This window comes from Mesocricetus auratus, unplaced genomic scaffold (assembly GCF_017639785.1).
Source record: "Mesocricetus auratus isolate SY011 unplaced genomic scaffold, BCM_Maur_2.0 Super-Scaffold_100011, whole genome shotgun sequence".
Taxonomy (NCBI): Eukaryota; Metazoa; Chordata; class Mammalia; order Rodentia; family Cricetidae; genus Mesocricetus; species Mesocricetus auratus.
Window position 1 is genome coordinate 57,180,778 of NW_024429195.1, and position 24,201 is coordinate 57,204,978.

Genomic DNA, 24,201 nt, shown 5'->3' on the forward strand with positions numbered 1-24,201 from the left:
CTCTATACCAACTCATTCACTCTCCTATTACTCCTGACTGCATTTTGTAAATGCCCTCCCCATCTCTTTTCCATTTTCATGTTTCATGTGTCCTTTGACCTCATCCCCTCCCAAATTTCTCTCCTGACTCCTTGGCATTTCTTTAGGCTGTGCTCACAAAATTTCTCTCCCTATCTCATCCTCTACCCACCCCCCACCATGCGTGTGAATATTTTACAGTTTAAGATAAAAATATGAGAAAACATGTTTTATTTGTCTTTCTGAGTTTGGGTCATCTTGCTTAATATTATACTTTCCAGATCCATTTTTTCCTGGAGACTTCATAATTTCACTTTTCTTTATAGCTGAATAAATTCTGATTATGTTTGCCACACTTTCATCATCCATCCATTGATGAGCATACATCCCCTCGCTATTTTCTATTGGTTAGCATACACAGTCTTGCTGGTTTCATACCCTTGCTTTTTAGGGCAACAGTCAACACGGATGCACAGTTACCTCTGTTGTAGGACATAGCATCCTTTTTGTACATGAGTAGGAGTGCAGAGTTTGACCATGTGGTATTTCTATTTTTATTTTTTGAAATATCCATGCTGGTTTTCATAATAACTGTACTAGTTGTATTCTCACCAGCAGTAAGAGCTCCTCATGCATCCACATCAGCATTTGTTGGCATATGTCTTGATGATAGCCATGCTGGATGGAAAAAAATGGTGTCTTAAAGTAGTTTTAGATTTTATTTTCCTGGTGACTAGAATTTCTCAACACTTAAAACAAATAAAATACTCATTGGCTATTTGTGTTTCTTCCTTTGAGAGCAGTAGCTCATTGGCTAAAGGTATTTTTAACTTGCTAATGGCGTTTTTGATTGGAGTTTGTAGCTTGGGATTTTTTTATGTTTAAGTTTAGCAATGCTTTGCAAATTCTGGCTGTTATTCTCTACTCTAAAGTATAGTAGGTAAAGACTTTTCCCCATTTCCTGGTGTTTTGGGGGTGCAGAAACATTTTATTTTTTCGTGTAGTCCACTTTGTTCATTATAAGACCAGTTCTTGAAAAATTGGAGTTCTGTGGAGAAAGCCCCTGCCTACATTTCTGTATTTAAGTACACTCCATGTGATTTCCTATTATAGTCTTGTCATTTTGTGTTTTTAGATTTATATTTTTATATGCATGGGTGTTATGCTTGCATGCATGTCTGTGCAACATGTGCACGCATTTCCCCAAAGAACCAAAAAGGGGGCATTGATTTGCATGGAACTGGAGCTAAGTAGCATTGTAAGGAAGCCTGTGAATGTTGAGAATGGAGCCCCGGTCCTCTGGAAGAGCAGCCAGTACTCTTAATTGCTGAGCCATCTCTTGGGTTTTAAATCAAGGTTTATTTTGGGTTAATTTTTATACAGGGTGAAAAAACCAGGTCTAATTTTATGCTTCCATATATGAATATCAAATTTTGCCAGCACAATTTTTCCAATGTGCTGTCTTTTTTCCCCTCATAGCCTACATTTGACACCTTTGCTAAGAATCAGGTGGTCTCCAAGTAATATTTGTATATTCTGTAGTTTCATCTTTCTGTTGACTTCAACTTGCCCTATAATATGATCAATTTTGGGTCAAGTTTCACGCACCTTTGGGAAAAAATATGTATTTTCCATCTATTAGCTAGAGTATTCTGTATATATCTGTTAAATCAAACTGATATACTTGGATGCAGAATTGTTCCTATTTCTAGCTTGGAAGCCCTATCTAAATATGAGTATTAAAGTCTTCCACTGTTACTATGTCAATAATTGTGTCGAATTTTATTCCTCCTAATATAAGACGTGTGTGTGTGTGTGTGTGTGTGTGTGTGTGTGTGTGTGTGTGTGTGTGTGTTTCCAAAGGAACTATAATACTTGCAAACACATATTTGGTACACATGTGTTTACAACTGTTTTAACTCTGTTGGAAAAAAAAACATTTACTTTTTTATTTGTCTGAGTGTTTTGCTAGCATTTCTGCATATAGACTGAGTGCATGCAGTTTTCATGGATGCCACAAGAGGACACCAGATCCCCTGGAATAGGAGTCCAGATGGTTGTGATACACAGTATAGGTTCTGGGAACTAAATCCTGGTCCTCTGTCAGAGAATCCCATGTTTTAACTAAAGAGTCCTTAATAGACTGCTCTGTTTAAGAATATGATTTTCCCACTCTCTATCTCTTCTGATTAGATTATAAAGTCTATTTTATGAGATACACGAATAGCTAAAGCTGCATGTTTATGGATTCTATTTGCTTGATAGTTTGATTTCCATCTTTTATTACTCAGTTTTTATATATTTGCTAGATAGTTGTTTGAAGACAGCAGATAATTGGTTCTTGTTTTTTAGTAAATCACTTAATGTTTGTACTGAGTTGACATCAATTAAAATTAAGACTATTACTGAAAGCCATTTGCAATTTGCCAGGTGATGTTCTGATTTGCTAGATTGTTGGTATTTTCTTCTGCTGTCTCCCTTTGAATGTTTGCAGGTTTGTTGTGTTGGGCTTGGTTGCTTCCTTCCCATATCTTCCATGCATATCTGTTCCTTTCATGGAATGTATACTTTTTCTCATGGAGGAGATTGTCTTTCATTCCTCCTGTGTGTCATTCATGTCAGGATTTTCTACATTAATGGCTTATTTGTCATAAATTGCTTCAATTTACTTTTGTCTTGAAATATCATTATTTCTCCATCAATTTGGAGAGATAGCATTGCTGGGCATACCTGTCTTTGCTGGCAGTCACTTAATTTGAAACATGAAATACACAATCCTATGCTATGCAAGGTTTTAGGGATACTTATGAAATGTCTCAGGTTATTTTGTTATCCTTGCCCTTGTATGTCAGTTGTCAGGCTTCCTGTACTTCTTTTAGTATTATTTCTTTTCTTTGAATATGTTTGACATCTTAACTAAGCTGCCTTTGCAGAGTTCCTTCTCTGACCATGTCTATTTGAAATTCTAAAAATGCCTCTTATGTTCAGATGTCTACTCCATTCTCAGATTTGCAAAGGTTTCTGATGTAATTCTATCAAATGTTAAGTTTATTTTTTGACTTTATTTCCACTCCTTCTTCTACTCTGTGAATTCTAAAGTTTGGCCTCCTGAATATATCCAAAAATTCTCGCAAACATTAGTTACATACCTTTTTTCCTCTCATTAATTTCTGAGGGCATTATTTTTCTCTTTGTTCTCCAATTCTATACAGTCTGTCTGTGCTTTCTGATGTTGCTTCTATGTTTACGACAGCATCTATAATTTCAAGTATTTCTTGTTTTTAGTGTTTCAATTTCCTTGCTGAATTTTTCCTTCATATTCAACTTTCTCCTCCAGTTTTCTGTTTCATTTATGTTGGGGATTGTCTTATTGAAATCATAAGCTGAATTTATCATAGTTTGTGTATCTTTTTGTTAATATTGGCTATACAGTCATTAATTATTTTTAAAAGTAAGAATTCAATCTCTTCATCCTTGTTTCAGCTAATATGTAATTTTGGATTCCACTTTAGGGCAAGGGATAGTTGTTGATTAGTTTTTGACCAACACTGAACATTCTGGATCTAAAGAATGGGGCTGTTAAAGAGGCCCACAGTATCACTACATCAACATCCATTATGTATCCATCTATTTTTTCTATGTAGATGATTATTGAATAGAATGATTATAAATTTCTGGGACTAAAGCAAGGTGACCTTTATTTCATGTGTGTTGTGTCATGGAAAATATAGATTAAATGACAGTGGAAACTCAAAAATTCAATTTCGATGATAGACATCTGAATTAGGAACTCTGTGCACTTTGAATTCCTTTTTGATAAACAAGGTTATGAATATATTCCAAACTCTGTGCACTTTGAATTCCTTTTTGATAAACAAGGTTATGAATATATTCCTACATGAAACAATTAGAAGACATAGAGACCAATGGTGGCCTTCAGGAACTCAGAGAGTGAAACAAGGTACATGAGTGACTCAGTGGATATTATTTTTAAATTTATTTACTCTATGTGTCTTTGACAACATCTCTCTCTGTTCCATTCATTTCCCCAGCCCTTTGCATCCAACCTCCACCATGCATACCTCCAAAATAAAACAAAATTTAAGAGAAAAAATGATAAAAAAAAATAAAAGACAATGCTTTAGATCCAAGGACATTCAGTGTTGGTCAAAAAACAATCCACAACTATCCCTTTCCTTGATAATTGCCCCCCACCTCCAGACATTGGCCAATGACATTGATAATGAATTACAGAGAGCAAACTATGTGTTATGGTTTGAATGAACACTGAATATAGTGCAATATGTAGCACAGAACTTGATTCTTCAAAGATCACACCTCCAGAAGTACCACATCTTTCCGTAAGCTTCTTCTTGTCTCATTCTTTTTTTTTTTTTTTTTTTTTTTTTTTTGGTTTTTACGAGACAGGGTTTCTCTGTATTGTTTAGGAGGCTATCGGTCCAGCCTGGCTTCGAACTCACAGATATCCGCCTGCCTCTGCCTCCCGAGTGCTGGGATTAAAGGCGTGCGCCACCACCGCCCGGCTCTTCTTGTCTCATTATATTTCCTTAGTTTCCTTTTCCTGTGAACACCTCTGCAAGATATCACTTTAAAATAATTCTTTGTGCTACTCTCTACATTTGTAATGGAGGTACGAAAGAAGGGAGGGAGGGAAGAAGGAAGGAAGAGAGGGAGAGAGAGGCAAATCATAAAATTTAAATTTAAAAAACTCTAAAAGATTTTGAAGAATTAATTATTTTATCCTAGGAGAAAAGTCAGTCTCACTGTCCATTGGATACATTCAATAAACTTTGTTCTCCAGAACTGAATTAAGACAAAGGATGTTATTACAGGTTTAGAGGGCAACTCCCAAATGCCAAACAGCAGAAAGAATTAACTCAATGGCAAGTCTCCACTTCCTGTTGTAGGTCTGGGTCTCCCTCGGTATATTTTGAAGAGGCAAGAAGGTCTGATGCAGGAATTTACAAGAATGTACTCTCAGGAATGTCCCCAGAAAATGAGATCAGGCAAAGACTAGAGCAGATGGAGAATGGACCCTGCTGATACAACTGAGGTCTAAGCTTCATATGCCTCTCTGGGAACTCTGGATCTGTGAAGTCCTGAACAGAGATCTCTGATTTGAGTGATGAGGAGGCATCTGTGACTCTCAACAGATACTAACCCTTGCATCTAGGATACCTCCAATGAGAGCAGGGGGAATATAAACCCTGATCATAATTTGAGCAGGGGACTCTATAAATTGTTAACCTTAGATGTCAGCACCTGCCACATTGAAGAAGCACTTTTCTGTGTACTACATCTGCATGTGTACACACATGTGAGTGGGTATGAGGAGAGACAAAGAGAAAGGAGAACAATATAATATGTATGTATATGTGTATACTTCTCAGGAGTAAGGTATCTGTGTGGTTCAACTATCCCTATTTGAAAAAGAGCTACACTTCCCTCTCTGTATGCTTGCCTTTGCAACACAATACAAACAATCAAAACCTTCTCGAGGGATTGAAATCTAAAAAGCTTCCATACAGTAATGATGTTTTCACTCTCACAGCTTTGTCCCACAGGGACACTCACAGCCTCCCTTAGTAAAACTCTAGATATAACTGGAACAGAGAAGAACATGTTTTCTAAAGATTGGTATAATCCCTTTTCATCGGGATATATTAAGATTTGCCTAACTCACCCTCTCTTTTTAAACCTTGTGTGGGCTTCAGTTGGAGCAAAAAGCAAACTCCATAAAGAATCAAAGCTGTCTTACACCAAGGTAACATGTTCATGAGAAACCTAAACGTTATACAGAATAGAGAGTAAATAATCTAAATTACATTCATTATTTGCAGAATGAACAAACTGAAATTATACAAAACTGTCCCCACTTTTAAAGACTGGAGATACCCAGGATATACATAATTTAATTCATGAAACTTTAATCAAAATAGTCTGTGTTCATGACCTAACATTAGCAATAGCTGTCACTGAATTTAGTTGTTGTTTCTCTCGAATGTGTATAATATAGTATTCACTTAAAATTAATTCATCAAAATAATAACATTTCCATCACCCATCTCAGCATGATTGGAGCCAGAAAATTTCTCTTATGAATTACTGTGGCATTTGGGTAATCTCACCTAGTAGAATTCCACGTACCAGACACACTAACTTTCCTCTGCAGGCCATGAGAGTTGAATATAACTACCATTTAGAGCAGTGGCTCTCAACCTGTGGGTCATGACCACTGTGGGGAATTGAAGGACACTTTCACAGGGGTCACCTAAGACTATCAGCAAACACAGATATTTGCATTACAATTCATAACAGTAGCAAAGTTACAGCTGGAAGAAGCAACGAAATAATTTTATGGTGGGGTGGGGTCACCACAACATGAGGAACTGTGTTAAGGTTCACAACATTCGGAAGGTTGGCAAACACTGGTTTAGAGACTGCTGTTGATAACTGTGTACTCTTCCTTTGGATCCACAAATACCCAAAGCATGTCTAGCAGAGGGAAGCTGGCCACATGGTTTATGCTGCTTTGCTCTGAATCACTCTCTTCTTCAATTCACTTACAGAGTAAGAACAACAGGTCTTATATTTTTGATAAACAACAGATGACAAGAGTCAAATCTATGCCTTAAGCATCAATGATTTCATTATAGAAACCGGAAGCTTTCCCTGACTAATCATGCGATAATGCTCAACTCAAAAACTGTGAAAGAATGACAAGAAATGTGCTCTTTGAGAATCCCCCTACAATTCCTTCACTATTAAACATGGATTTCATGTCAGTAACCCCAAAGACACTTTGAGATGCTGATCCCTTTCTTCATGATAAAGCCCTCCTGACCAAAGTCCCTTTCCTGTTATTCTCCATTACTTTTTAAGTCTTTATATTCTTAACTGTGTTTAGTGTGTTACACTGATGTCTCCCATTGGGCTTTGACAAACAAGTTTAGAGGTACTGTGAACTGTGTGCAGGCGGCTCACACAGACGTGCTCTTAGTCTCAGTGCACACATGGAAATGAGGGAAGCTGTGCTGGCCAGAGGCACAAGTGGATGCTCATACTGTTGTAGCAAAAATCTTCAAGGATCGAAGTGACCACAGACAGATCTTTGAAACTGTCTGTTATGTTTTGGTTTTGCTATTTTGGCATTTTTGGCTTTTTTGAGGGGCTCTCATAGAAATCACACATGGAGTCTTGTTACTACTAATGAATACATGGCCTTAGCTTGATTTGTTGCTGCCAGTTTTTCTTTTTCTTTCTTTCTATTTTTTTGTTTGTTTTTTTGAGATGGGGTCTCTCTGTATTTGGTTGGAGGCTGTCCTGGAATATTACTCTGTAGACCAGGCTGGCCTTGAACTCAAAGAGATCTGCTTGCCTTTGCCTCCCAAGTGCTGGGATTAAAGGCATGAGACAATGCCTGGCCTAGCCAGTTTTTCTTAACCTATCTACCCTTTCCCTCTGGGCTTTTATCTTTCTAACTTCTATATATCTTACTTTCTTTCTTACTCTGTCACTGGTTGGGTGCCTTGGTGACTGGGTGACCAGCCCCTGATGGCCTCCTCTCCTTGTTTTCTCACTGCCCCTTCTTTTCCTCATTTCTCCTTCTACTTATTCTCTCTGCTAGCCAGCCCCACCTATCGTTGCTCCTGCCTCGCTATGGGCAGTTCAGCTATTTATTAGGACCATCAGGTGTTTTAGACAGACATAGAAACACAGCTTCACAGAGTTAAACAAATGACAATAAACAAAAGTCACACACCTGAAAATAATAGTCTACCACACTTCTGCACGGTCTAACTTGTGCTTTAACCAGAAAGGGGGAAATAACAATGGACTCTGAGGAAATTCAGAGAATTATCAGGTCATACTTTGAAAACCTGTACTCCACAAAATTCGAAAATTTAAAGGAAAAGGACGACTTCCTGGATACCTATCATTTGCCAAAATTAAATCAAGAACAGATAAGCAATTTAAATAGACCTATAAGTCCTATTGAAATAAAAGCAGTCATCAAAAGTCTCCCAACCAAAAAAAAAAAGTCAAGGTCCAGATGGCCTCAGTACAGAATTCTACAAGAAATTCAAAGAACGGCTTGTACAAATTTTTCTCAAAGTATTCCACCCAATAGAAGCAGGAGGGTCTTTGCCAAACTCTTTCTAGGAGGATTCAGTAACCTTGATCCCAAGCCACACAAAAACACAACTAAGAAAGGGAACTTCAGACCACTATCCCTCATGAACATTGATGCAAAAAAAACTAAATAAAATACTGGCAAATTGGATTCAAGAACACATGAAAACAATCATTCATCACGGTCAAGTAGGTTTCATCCCAGTGATGCAGGGATGGTTCAACATATGAAAATCCATCAATGTAATCCACCATATAAACAAGCTGAAAAACAAAAATCACATGATCATCTCACTAGATGCAGAAAAAGACTGACAAAATCCAACCCCTCTTCATGATAAACGTCTTGGAGAGATCTGGGATAACAGGAACACACCTAAACATAATAAAAGCTATATACAGCAAACCAACAGCCAAGAGCAAAGTAAATGGACAGATACTCAATGCAATTCCTCTAAAATCAGAACAAGACAAGGATGTCCACTCTTCCCATATCTTTTCAATATTGTACTTAAAGTTCTAGCCAGAGCCATATGAAAACAAAAGGAGATCAAGGGGATACAAATTGGAAAGGAAGAGGTCAAACTCTCACTATTTGCAGATGCTATGATAGTTTACATAAATGACCCAAAGAACTCTATCAGGGAACTCTTACAACCTCCAGCAAAGTGGCAGGCTACAAGATCAAATCAAGAAAATCAGTAGCCCTACAATATACAGATGATAAAAGGGCTGAGAAAGAAATCAGAGAAACATCACCCTTTACAATTGACACAAACAACATAAAATACCTTGGGGTAACACCTGTATCACAAGAACTTTGAGTCTTTAAAGAATGAAATTAAAAAAGCACTCAGAAAATGGAAAGATCTCCCATGCTCTTGGTAGATAGGATCAATGTAGTAAAAATGGCAATCCTGCCAAAAGTAATCTACAGATTCAATGCAATCCCCTTTAAAATACAAGAACAATTCTTCACAGACCTTGAAGTAACAATAATCAATTTTGTATGGAAAAACAAAAGACCAGGATAGCCAAAACAACCTTACTCAACAATGCAACAACTGGAGGCATCACCATCCCCGACCTCAAGCTCTATTATACAGCTGTAGTCCTCAAAACAGTTTGGTATTGGCACAAAAATAGACAGGTAGACCAATGGAATTGAATTGAACACCCTGACATTAACCCAAACATGTATGAATATCTGATCTTTGACAAAGAAGCTAAAAATATACAATGGAAAAAAGAAAGCATCTTTAACAAATGGTGCTGGCACACTGGATGCTGTCATGTAGAAGAATGCAAATAGATCCATGTCTATTGCCGTGCACAAAACTTAAGCCCAAATGGATCAAAGACTGCAACATAAATCCAGCCACACTGAACCTCTTAGAAGAGAAAGTGGGTGGTACCCTTGAACAAATTGGTACAGGAGACAGCTTCCTGAACATAACACCAGTAGCACAGACAGTGAGATCAACAATTAATAAATGAGACCTCCTGAAACTGAGAAGCTTCTGTAAGGCAAAGGACACAGTCAGCAAGGCAAAAAGGCTCCCCACAGATTCGGAAAAGATATTCACTAACCCCACACCTGACAGAGGGCTGGTCTCCAAAATTTACATAGAACACAAGAAGCAAGTCTGCAAAACACCAAAGTATGCGATTAAAAAGTGGGCTGCAGAACTAAATACAGAATTCTCAATAGAGGAGTCTAAAATGTCTGAGAGGCACTTGAGAAAGTGCTCAACATCCTTAGCCATCCGGGAAATGCAAATCAAAACAACTCTGAGATACCATCTTACTCCTGTCAGAATAGCTAAAATCAAAAACACCAACGACAATTTATGCTGGAGAGGTTGTGGTGAAAGGGGAACACTCCTCCACTGCTGGTGGGAGTGCCAACTTATACAGCCACTTTGGAAATCAGTATGGAGATTCCTCAGAAAAATGGGAATAAACCTACCACAAGACCCAACAACTCCACTCTTAGGCATATATCCAAAAGATTCCCATTCATACAACAAGGATGTCTGTTCTACTATGTTCATAGCAGCATTATTTGTAATAGCCATAACTTGGAAGCAACCTAGATGCCCCTCAACTGAAGAGTGGATAGAGAAAATGTGGTACAATTACACAATGTAGTACTATTCAGCAGAAAAAAAAAACAATGGAATCCTGAGATTTGCAGGCAAATGGAAGGCACTAGAAGAAACCATCCTGAGTGAGGTAACCCAGTCACAAAAAGAGAAACATGGCATGTACTCCCTCATATATGGATTTTAGACATAGATCTGGTGAGTGCCAGCCTATAATCCTATGGCCAGAGAGTCTGGGAAACAGAAGCTTCATTCAGTGGCTGATGGAAACAGAGGCAGACTTCCACAGCTAAGCACTGAGCTGAACTCAAGAAATCCAGTGACAGAGAGGGAGGACTGATGACCAAAGGGATTAAGACTGGGCTGGTTTAACCCCCAGAAACAGCTGACCTGACAAGGGTTAGCTCTTGAATCCCAGGAATCAGCCTGGGAATCCAGCATGGGACTGATCAAGACCCCCCTGAATGTGGGTGTCAGTGAGGAGGCCTAGGTAATCTATTGAGCCTTGGGTAGTAGATCAGTCTTTATACCAGGTATACAAATGGACTTTGGGCTCCCATCCAACAATGAGAGATGCACTCTCACCCTAGACTCTTGGTGGAGGCTCTAGGCCCTGACCTGGATGAAATGACAGACTATGGACACCCCCATGGAGAGCCTCACCCTTCCTGGGGAAATGAGGTGATATTGGGGGCGTTGGTAGGAGGACGCGGGTGGATGAGAGGGAAAGGGAGAGGGACCTGGAATTGACATGTGAAGCAACCTTGCTTCTAATTTAAATTTAAATTTAAAAATAATATATATGTATATATATAATAAAGAGAAAGAGTAGCCTACATTTTGTGAGGATATGTAATCTTAGGAACAACACCACCTGCAATTTTAGAGTCCTAAAGAGAGATGCAAATGGAGCTTTTGGTGGGTGTGCAGGAAGCTGGAGGAGAAAGTACTTCGGTGATAAACAGAAGGGAGTTAAGCAGGCTGATCTAGAGAGACATCAATATCACTAGTTATTGTTCCTTCCTGATTTGCCAATATAATTTTGGGAGGTGCTTATCAGTTTAACTTGCCTCTGCTGGGATTTAAGTTCTACTTGAGGTGGGAATTCCCCTATCTTCCTGCATTCTAAGAATATAGAAAAGTTCCTGAGTTATACAAGATTGTTAGAATCCAATAATCTATGTAATATAATCAAAGTATGAAAGTCAAGGAAAAGCAAAATGAAAAAAATTAAAGGTTGTGTAATTGGACTCAATTGACACAATAACACATTCATTTGTCATAAAATTGAACTCACATGTCACAATACCTTATGGAGTACTGAGATTCATCTTAGGATCACTATTCTGATATCTCCATATCAGTTGTAAGTCAATAGATTTGCTTATTTTAGAAGCTATGGCACATGCAATATTGGAGCAATCGAAGTAATAGAAGTCCATTTGTTGAGTAGTGTTTCTCATCTGGGGAGATTTCTTCCTGAGAGGCACAATTGCAACTTGCTCAAGACATGTTTAATTCTCATGGTCATGACATCTCTTGAGAACACTTCAGAAATGATACCAAACATTCTTTGATGCACAACCAAGACTGATACACCTAAGAATCATCTTGCCCACAGTGTAGATTTTTCAGGTAGAGCAGAGGAGAAACTGTATATTTGGGGACATGGTGTTTAATTAATATGATATATGGAAGCAATAATATTTAATGCATAAGTTATTCAATTATTGTGAGAATAAAATGAACTATTATAAAATATTTTGGACCTTGCTAATCATTTGACATGTAACCATTTATGGTAAGACTATGATTCATTTTGAGAAGAATTTATTCCAATTTGACTTTATCAGGATTGCTTAATTTCAACCCTTGTCACACTGTGGGCATGGTCACAGGTACATGGGTGAAGGTAGAGCAAAAGGAAAAGGAGGAAGGGGTCACTTTCTCTCTTGGGTTCTGGTTGAGGTGCCCAGACCAGCAGAGCGCTGACCTCAGTTCTCAGCTTCTCATGTAAGTGATTTCTCCTTAATAAAATAACACATGACATCCCTATCCTGTGAATGGTTCAGCCCCTTTGTTGAAATAACAATATTTCCTCTTCTGGAATCCTAAGCATCATTTTCTTGTGTGTATTTATATTACAATTAAAACATTAATAAATAATTATACTATATACACAAGGGAAATAATTTTGGCTTATACATATACAATCATAGGGTTTTACTCATTTTTAATGAAGTTAGGCTATTTCAATAGTGATATACAATGGGTATGAGAATAAATATACATTAATTATAATTTAATTTCTTTTCTTATTTAACCAAAGAGACTTTGTATATTTTTATTTATTCTTCTTTCATATATTACATTCTTACCACAATTTTCCTTCCTTCCATGTCTCTCAGTTCCTCCCACACCTCCTCTCTCCCTCAGATCCATTCAGCCTCCATTTCCCTTCAGAAAACAACAGGTCTCAATGGATATTAACAAAACAAAGGATCACAATATACAATAAGTCTAGGCACTGAGTAGTGTACCTGAGGCCCAAGAGAGCTGTCACTGCCCCCCACCAGCTCCAACACTTGGAAAAGCAAGCCCTGCATCTCACCTTACTAACACAATAGAGGCATCCTTGTTAGCAAAGCTGTGGGTATGGTGTCTTGCAGCCATGTTGGAGAGTGAGAGATGTCCCCATTACCCTTAATAGACTGTAACAAACAAGACAGTTGGCCATTCCCCTTACCAGCTGCAGCACTTAGAAAGCTGGCCCTGCCTCTCACCTAGGCAGCACAGCAGAGCTGCCTGGTAGTCAGAGGTGAGGATGACCCAGCCCCTATGTTATTAGCAAAGGAGAGTTGTCCCCATTACTCATCAGACAACCAACACCTCCCACCTATCAACACCTGAGACAGGTAGAGGAGCTGGTCATGGAATCATAAGAGCAGGAGGGCTGTCCCTACCCCTCACCATGTGCAGCACTAGGAAAAGTGGCCCCTATACCTCACCTGGACAACACAATAGAGCTGGCCCTAATGTTAGAGGTATGGGAGAGCCAAACCTGAGGGCAAGAAAGTAGGAGATTTGCTCTCCCAACTCATGTCTGCAAGAGGTGAATTAGTTAGGACAATGCTGGAGAGCTCACCACAGTGGTAACTACAAGGGAGATCAGGTAGGTAGACCAACCCTGCAGCGACCCAGGCCAAGCACCAGGGTTATGACTTGGCCCGCCCCAACATCTACCCCATCTATGATCTGCTGAAGCATGTGAAGGTACCTGACTCACAGATCAAAAGCTACAAGATCTCCACAACACAGGTCAAAAACAGGATATCCAAAAGGAGTCCCATTGAGGACACAGAAGCCAATGACTTTTTGCAATGGCAACCTACAAGTAAAGATATATGGACAAAGTGGGTTACTGCATTTCTGACTATGTCACATTGCAGCTTCCATAAAGAGATTTTTATTTCCCCCATCTTCCTTTGTCGCTTAAAAATTTTTGTTTTATTTGGGGTGGGGGAAGTTGCAGGGGAATAGGGCAGATGCAAAGGGATGGGAAAATGAATGGGATCAAGATACATGACATAAAAGATGCATTAAATAAATAAATAAATAAATAAATAAATAAATACTGGGCACAAGCCCGAGAAAGAAAGAAAGACTGGGCACAAGCTCACGTATCACGGCTGGAAAACACAACCCAAGAGGAGGGAAAGGGTCCCAGGAGCAGACAAAATAATCAGAGACAGTCCCCACTCCCACTATTAGGAGCTCAACGAGCACACCAAACTACACAACCATAATACACACGCAGAAGAACTAGCTGAGAACCATACAGGATCCAATATTGTAACTTGAGTCTTTGTGAGCCCCTATGAGCCTTGCTTAGTTGATTCCAAGGGCCATGTTCTCTGGTGTCCTTGACCCCTCTGGCTCCTACAGGTCTCTCTCCCTGTATTCTGTGTGGTTCCCTGGATCTGCATAGAGTTTTGCTGTGGATCTTTGCATCTGCTCCCATCAGCTCCTGGGTGAAGCCTCTCTGATGACTTTTTGGGCTATATACCAAACTGTGAGCATAGCAGAGTATCATTAGGAATCATTTCATTGATTTGTTTCAGTCGTGTTTAGTTCTATATGAGGTCTCTGAGCTCTCCAACCTCTGTTTTCTGGACATCCAGGTAGTGTCAGACATGGTGTGGGCTCCTTCTCATGGTTTGGGTCTCATGATGGACCAGTATTTTTACCCAGAAGTCTAATTGCTGGATGATGTGGCATTCCTAATCTCTAAAGGGACTGTGTACTGCTTTATAAATAGCAATATGCAGAGCAAGAGTTTTGGAACCAATAGATACATGCATTTAGTACTAAAAATAAAAAAATTAAAAATTAAAAGCATGGATATTCATAAACTAAAACAGGAAAAGAAAGATGTCAAATGGGAGCTATGTGCACAACAAAGGGGTACAACATCATAGAAGGAAATTTGGTGAACACAATCATCAGTTTTGCAAGATCACAAATGCAATGGATAAAGGGTAGATGAAAAGAAAATAAATTTTAAAACAGGATTGAAACAGAAAGAAATCATTGTACAACTCTACTCCATATGAACATAATCAGAGCTCCAGAAGAAGGAAAAGAAATAAAATACATATAGAGGTTTTTCACCTCATATCTGTGAGAACATGTAACAAAAGTGAACAAAAGATCAAATAAATATTATGAAAAGCTTAAAGACTGTCAGTTGAAATAGCTCACGGAATGGCAATCATTTCGTGTATAGGAAAGATATCTGAGTCATCCAACACAGCTTCTTAACACATATATTCAAGGGGCTTTGCAAAGCCTCTCCATTCCCTTGGAACTAGAGATGTTATTTTGAGAACAAAGGAACCAGAGTGGAGACAGAGTTTTAGAAAGATAATTACTCACCTTAGATTTTCTTAATTTAGAATCCAAAGCAAAGCGTTAGCTTTCTGCCCCATCAGAATCCATCTACATTATTTTGGATTACAAATTTCTGCAATCAACTGAGTTGTTTGATTATTGTTTCAGTTCTCCTCTTTTTGTCCAAATGAGAGTAAGAGACTTCCCCTGAAGCTTTTAAGCCACATTTACAAGGAAAGCTGTACAAGTTGAAGGAAATAATGGGAAAAGAACACGCAACTGAATCAATTATAAAACTTTAGATGTTACCCTAATCTAATTTTAGAAAAACTTTTGTCTATTTAGTTATTTAAAAAAAGAATAAAACCAATGAGTGCATGGTATCCATTCCATTCAAGATGAAAATCTTAGATTGTGTTTTCTAAAATTGCACACATGTAAAGAGACTGAAACTGGCTCTCAGGTAAGGATGTTACAAATATCATAGGTAGTCTAGAGATGAGCAATGCTTTTACTTTTTATAAGTATATTAAACCAGTATTTCAAAGTTACAGTACTGCCTGTATAGCTAATGCAATATTTAATACTGTTATTTAATGACTTAGTAATGTGCTCATCTTAAATGTAGAACTGTACTAAAAGGTTATCCTTTGCCAATATTTTACAAGCTGTTACTAGAATTCTACCTGGGGATAAAAAGGATCAGCTAGAAATGACTGTTCACTGAAGCATCCAACACAGCTTCCAGCTCCAACTGGGAATGTTATAAATCTGCATGCATGGGTAACTAGAACTTAATTAAAGATATTATCAAAATAGAAGCATTCATTCATCCTACATATTAACTACAGAATTGATCCCCTCCTCTTTTTGCACTTTGGTTGTGTGGCACTAGTGTGGAAGACTAGGAGATGAAAAATCCAAAAATATGATCATAATTCCTTACTGTCCTGCAGAGGACCTATGAAAAAACAAAAGCAAAAGTATTTATGTATCTACAATGATTAACATGAATGCTGAAAAACCTCAGAAGTGGTGAAACATTGAATTCGGTTTCTGAAACAATGATCCAGAAACAATTACAGTAATGGAATCTGTGACACGGCTTGATAAATGTCTCCCTCTTTCACACAACAGCACTGTCTAGCCCCAAAAAGCTTTGCCTTTAGTCCCAGATTTTTCTGTGCCTGATATGAATACATACACCATAATTCTGGTGTGCCGCTAACAAAATTTTCCAGCACATGTAAAAATGCAGTTAAATAATTCAGTTTTTAAAATCCCCTGAATATTGCAGAGTAAAATCAATGGCTAGGCTCCAGATGTTAATGATAATTCTAAAATGAAAAATATTTCCCTATTATTGTAAGATATATTAGCATCAAAGGCAGTAATAAGTCACATAATTAACACAAATGAAACAATATATCAACTTTTTAAGTTGATAATGCTTTGTCTAAGACAAAATATTTTATCAAGTTAGTAGAAATACTTAAGCATCATTTTTACTATAGACATTCTACATTTTCACAAGATAAAATAAATTTTAATGAAATAAAATAACATTTAAAGAATTTTTATTTTCAATTGACACAAAACATTCATCTTCAGAATAGTAGAGTGAAACTAATAAACAGCTTCAGTTTCCACACTGTGAACATAACAAAATAATTTTTGTTTAATCGCAAATTGCCTGTGATTAAATGAGAAGAAATTTCCCTTGATTAAGATAACTAGTGATTGTTTATATTTCACAACCATACATGCCAGTCAATAAAAGAGATAAAATACTACTATATTGCATCATCTGTATCTATAAACAGAGACTGTAGAATATTGCTTAACAATGGACTTCATTACCTTATTCGATAGTTCCTGTCTACTTAAAAGATTACATTTATTTAATAGACTATTTGTTAGTATTACCAATATGGAATAAAACATTGTTCTTCAATAAGAAGACTATTGCAGTATAACTTTGAAATCATCAGTGCTCTCTCTTCAAAGAAAACGGGTGGGGTGGGATCTTCCTGTGATAACCCAAAGGAATAGGAAGTTACTTTAGGTGAGCTTCTTCTACATAGGACAAAAGCATGCCCCATTCTCAGAAGAGAGCATCAGATGTCACTGAAGCTGTAGTTACAGGTGTATGTGAGCCATCAGACTTGAGTATAGGGAATGGGTCCTCTGGAAGAGCAGTACATACTCCTAACCATTGAACCATCTCCTTTTAGTTTTGTTTTTAAGCTAGAGTTTATGATACTAGACTCACTCTCAAGTCCCATTAGTATCACTGAGAAATCATTATCTCATATTCCCCAACCTCCACTGAATATCTTGGTAAGAGAGCAAAATTATATATCTACAGTTACTTATATTTGTTATAGTTTTCTTCTAGCATAGACAGTACAAATTGATTTGTTTGGTAGGATCAAAAGCAACAGGGCACTAGACTAATCTCTGGTTAAATACTGGAAATGGTCTCATGGTGTTATATAATCTATCTCAAGTAATGCATTAGAAATTGTTGACTTTATTCACTTACACAGCAGAAAAGCTTCATACTTTAGAATGATCTGATTTCTGCTTCAACTGCTCTATTTGCAGTTTGAATTAGTCATATTTTACAAACTAATAAACAAATATTTATGGAGTGATCCTTACTGTTGGAAATAAAGTCTGAGTAGATAAACAGATTGGCTGAAGTTTGTCAGCCCTTATCTATCTTTTGAGGGTAATTTGTTCAACTATTTGCTAAAATGCAAGTTCAATTTACTGTAAATGGAATCCTTAATTGGTCTAGAAAATAAAAGGCCAGAGTCAGATATAGAGGGAAATGCTGAGAGACCAGAGAGTAGGAGCGAGCCATAGCACACCTTACTTCCAAAGTGTCTCCACAGAGAAGAGAGCAATTTCCTGGTTTTCCCTGCTTATATACTGTTACTGCCAAGCTACACCAGTTCCTGTCTGTATGTACAGACCTCCAGACTGCTCTGGTTAATTAGTGGCAAGCTCCATTATCTGACCCCCAGTCAGGCTTTATTGTGCAAGAAAGATATCACAACATATCTCTCCTTTTGTCTAAAAAATAAAAAATATAACCAATATGAGAAAAACTGTGTACAATAAAAAATAACTATATACAATATATACATGGAAATAAGTATAATGTCTGTTCCATAAACTTATGACAAATTCTGAGAAATAGCTCCATCATCTATTCTTTCTTGAGTTCAAAGCCTTGCAACTAATTTACTTTCTATTCTAATATGCATATCAAATTATCTTTTAATGTCTTTTAAACCTATTACATTTAATACATCTATAGTGAGTTTTTTGTTTGCTGCTTTGTTTTGTTTTGTTTTTTCTGATTCTGGTAAACAGGGAAAGCTATAACCATAGTATTTAGTTCAATTCCTTTAGAAACTCAAGAAGGAAACAATATTAACTGAGTAAACAGGAAATATGAGCAAATGACTTCCAAAGAATGTGAGAAATGACAGAAACAGGTGGTTGCATGGACAGTCACCCAAGATTGCTCTGCAACATTGGGGCATCTATTTTCAGCCAATAGGCTTAGCACATCTGACAGGCATTCTGTGAACCAGGATAACCTGAAGAACTGAGCCACCTTGTCATGGAAAGGTTTGCAGTCACTCTTTTTGGTGTCCTGTACATCCAGTGTAGACATCAAACAGTCAGCGGATAAGGCAAGGGCACTTTCTTGTCCAGTGGCTTACTTTTACCACAAAGAACTCAAACTCCATGTGGACTTTCCTCGATACGCATTATCTTCTCTGATGTAAATTGGTGTTGCCAGGAGCAGACATGTCTTATAAGTAGTCATAAAAAAAATCTATGTTATCAAAACATGTTAAATGCCATCTTCTGTGGGTCTCTGAAGTGTTTGACAATGACCTAAAAACATACCTAAAATGACTACAAGTTCAATTGTTATAGTTGACTAATTACTAAATTACGTTTCCTAATTGTCTTATATAGTTGATAATAACAACTTTCAAGGACTAGAAATTTGCTTTACAAGGTTAAATGAACTGCATAAATACAATACCTACAATATTGGAAACATTGCAAAATTATTCTCAAGTTTGTATCAATATACTCTCCATCTGTGGTCTTTGATGGAGTTGAAGACAGACAGTTATGGTTATAGCTTTCCTTAGTTAGGATTAAAGATAAGTTACATATAAAACTTTAACTTCACAAAGATAGGATAGATGATAGAATATTTTCTATAAATTTTGCTAAATGTTAATGAACTAAATATTGTAACTATTGTTCTTACTTAATAACTGTTTTGTTATATGTAATTTTACTATATTAATTTTAAAAACCCTTCTTTTTATTTAGACAGAAAAGAGATGATGGGGGAAGTCCTTCTGTATATATGTTCCTCTTATTGGTTAATGAACAAAACACTGATTGGCTGATTGGCCAGGCAGAATCAGAATATAAGCAGGGACAAACAGGAAATTGCTCTCTTCTCTCTTCTCTTCTCTTCTTCTCTTTTCTGTGGAGATGCTGAGCCAGCTATCATCATGTAGCAGGCAAAGGAGTTGCAGGTCTGGTAAGCCAAGACCACATGGAAATACATGGATTAGTAGTTATCAGTTGATAATTATGTCAGATCTTGCCAATAAGAAACCATAGATAAAGACCAACAGGTTTATAACTAATATAGCATCTGCATGTTTTCAGGGGGCAGAGAAAGGTGCCAGGATCAGCAGGTCTAAGAAAACCTTGTGTTACAATTTACATCAATTTTGATAATTACCTCTTTGCCTCCTGAGATACAGGAAACCAGCTGAAGCAGAAATTGTTTAATCCTTATGTGACAGAATCCTGATTGCTTCCAAGAGAATATTGAAACTTCAGGTTTTCAGAGCAACATTAATAACTCTTATTTATAAAGTGTGGTATTCTTTACAATTAAGGCAACTACCGGATGCTCTAGTATGATGTCAAGAAATAGTTCTATTTCTGAAATGATAAACAGTTCAAAAGCCTCAGTGCCAACAATGTACCTCACTGATGGGAGAGTCCTGTGTATATGTCAATAAAGCACAGTTGGCCAATATGGAAGCAAGAGAGGTGATACTAGGAGCCTAGGATTATTCTGGGAAATGTAGTGAAGAAGTTGGTTGTCATGTGACTCCTGGGAGTAATAGACGCGGCAAGAGTGCGTCCTAACAAATGTAAAGTTCTTGTAAAATATATATGAGTAATTATGGGTTAATAATCAAGTCAGACCTAGCCGATAAGAAACCAAGCAAATGGCCAACAGCTTCATAATTAATATAGTGTCTTGTGTGTTATTTGGGGCTTCAGACAGCTCAGCAGGGCTTAGGCAGCTGGCGGGGAAGACAACATGTTACACCACACTAGTAATAAGGTTATTGTTATAAATTACTTAATAAAAAATTCATTAGAGAACAAACATAAAATGCAAGACTTCGGAGTTCTTCATATAATTGGAGTTTGGAAGTTTTTTGAGAGAATTAGTAAGTCATCTAACTATGTCATTAATGCATACATGTACATATTTCCTTGATACATATGAGTTATACCTGTCATAAATAACAGATAATGTCCTGATTCCTTAGAAATCTAGTGGCATAGCTGTCTTCTGCATCTAGGAGGGAGGTCATGTAAGTCAGTTATTAATTGGTGATTCATTCACCTTCATACAAAAATCAATATGTTACACAAAGATTTTTCTGCAGAGAAGTACTTTTTTATGAAAAGATTAATGGAAAACTATTGAACTTTATCTTGGAAATAAGAAAAAGTTTGAATAATAAGTTAACTGCCTTAGCACAATTATGCAAAAATCCTCTTGAAAATAATGTGGGGTACTCCTTAAAAACTGGGCTCTTTCATAGACAGTTATTGAGGAAGCAATCAGTTGTGGCTGAGAACATCCCTAGAATTTGTCCACTTGTGTATTTCTCCACAGTGTGTATGGTGGCTCTTTGTTTTTGTAAGATCATTGTTATAAGTTTGGTCTTTATTTACATGTTATTTTTCTAAGTCACTTTATATTAGAAGTTTTCTTTCTAATTAGCTTTTTCTCTGCAATATAATAAAGGTTTATATAAACATTTGCTTCCTTGGCAAATCCTGAATTTAATCTACACTCTAGGATATACTACATGGCACAGAAATCAAGGACAAAAAAACACTACTGTGTGTGTAACCTTTCCAAACTCCATTATCATCAACATTATCCTCTGATTTGGAATCTTCACCTTTTTTGGGACACCCATAATTCATGTGGATAGTACATATGAGAGAATTATAGAGATAAATTAAATGTGGTTTGCCTTTGCCTGTGCCCTTCCATGAATAAATGTCAGTGGAAAATGTTGAACACATTTATGCACTTATAAACAAGTCATTCTATTTCCTGGTTATTTGGTGATTTTATAAAACTACAGTGTCCTGAAAAAACCTATACTCTCATAAGGAATGTTTGGTAAAGGAAGTTCTATACCACATACTTTGCAATTCCAAGTGTCATAAAGTATTTTCTACATTAATTGACTATACATTGCAACCTAATTAGACTGCTTGAATAACTTCAAAAGCATCAAGTTATATGCATTTTTAAAATTGCCTCTGTGCTTCTTTTTGTTTAACTTTTGAGATGAGATTTTAATTACAACATTTCTCCTTTCCCTTTTCTTCCTCCTAACCTCACCATATATGCCTCCCCATTCTCCTTTAAGTTCATGAACTGTGTTTTCTTCAAATGTTATTGCAAGAATATATGTATTTGTATATACATATATAATCCTAAATATAACCTTGTGAGGCCACAAATATTACCAGTACATATGTTTTCAAGACTTACAATTTGGTGCTAGACAACCAGTTGGTGTGCTCTTCCCTGGGGAATACCACCTGTCCTGCTCCAGCTTTTCTAAATTGACTATAGTCTTTGTGTAAGGTTGAGAAGGCCTCATGGGGCTGTTCCCATCCATTTTGGCATGTTTACTGCTGTCCTTAATCAGTTCATATATGGGCAGTTTTTTGGTGACACTTTATAGATTCACCCTTTGATTGATATACTCAACAATTTGAGAGTAAGTGATATATTTATAAGTTGATACAATTAGTATGATACATCTATATCCATTCCATGATATTTATTGCTTATAAGCCTCTCTCCCTTTCTCTTAAATTCATGCTTAAATCTATGATGAAACTTTTTATAAATAAACTATATGTTCTTCCTAATAAATAAACTAATAAGATACTTAATTTAATATAATCAAAAATAAATAGAACATTGGATATTTGTAATTACAAGCCAGAGAAGGGGCTTGATTCAGAGGAGCACCTCCATAGTTGCTATGTGTTTTTACTGATCTTTCTGAACTCTGAAAACAGTAGTCTCAATACAAGTTCCCATGAAGTTCAAATAAAATGTACTCCCTAAAATACACACCCAGAAAAGCAAGCTATAACCTCAAATACATAGTGATAGAACATCATCAACCAACTTGACCTGGTTGAAACTTACAGAGTAGTGAATACAATTGATACAAAAAAGCAAAGAATCAAAAAACAATTGCTTATCAACTGTAGAGGTAACAGTGTATAATGTATCTGGTCATAAAATAATCTCAACAAACCTGAAGATTCTAATCATAACATGTGCTATTTGATTCCAAATGAAATTAAAATTAGAAATCAGTAAAAGAATGATTTTATGAAAATCTGCAGAATCTTAAAAAACAACTCATGATTTAAGTAGAGCATCAGAGACTACCTAAAGACCAGATGTTATGGCTTTTTCCTTGTCATCAACCACAACACTTAAGAGGCAAAAGCAAAAGTCTTTCAATTCCAGGGCTTTAAATTTTCTGTCTCAGGAAAATGAAATAAATGCAATCAAATATATATGTATATATATTTATGGATGATATATATACATGTATATATATAATGAAAATAAATAAAATACATGGAAACAAATAAAAGAACACAGGAATAGTGCAGCAAAATCCACTGAACAAAGAGTTGGTTCATTGGGGTCATAAAATTACACAAAAGCTCTAGTCAGAACCACCATGGCCACACTATTTCTTTGTCACACAACACTCCAAAAGCATCAGTTCCAGGTGCATAGACTACAAAACAGCAGTTAATATATCTGCCGATTTAAAACATTAACCATGGAATCTCTTGACAACTCCCTTTGAGCCATCTACAATAGACTTCCACTAATCCCACTACCTAATTAGGATTAGTATTGCTGTAATTCTGAAGTAAAAGTGGAGTATACCTGGGTAAGTTTGAATTCCAGATGAAAATCACACATTTCAATAGTATAAATATACCCCACACAACATTAGGGACAGACTATATTAAAATACTGATTCAAGGTTCAATCTTAGCAGACACTCTGTATTATCTGGCTACACTTCTTCAGATATAGCTAATTGCTGTTACACTCTTATGTGCCTCTAGATATCTAAGCAGTACTGATAAATATGAACATCATATCAAACTACAGGTCAGACATCATCATTACTCTTGTCCATCTCCTACCCTCAGAAACTCTGGGCCTTCCTCATGATATCACATATGTAGAACTCATTTGCACTGATTTGCAGCCCTATAAACCCATATCAGAAGAGTAACATACAATAATCACCATTAGAAGCAAAGTGTAAAAAAATAAACTTTAAAAAAAGATGCAAATGACTTTTTACTTGCTTGGGATAGCCAAAATAAGGTTTCTCTGATTTATAGTATACTTATGTTAAATACATTAATTTAACATATGAAATTTGTCAAATAAAATTTGTGGGCTCTATATTTGACTTCCCTGCTTAAATTGAAGCTCCAAGGTCAACGAATATAAAAGCATACCTCATGAAATATAGATTGTTATTGCATCATATATTATTGAACATTACCAAGCAACCAAAAAATTCAATAGTAGAGCTGAAGTCATTTTATTAAATGGTTCTGTCATGATATGTTAAGCAACTATTTAAAAATA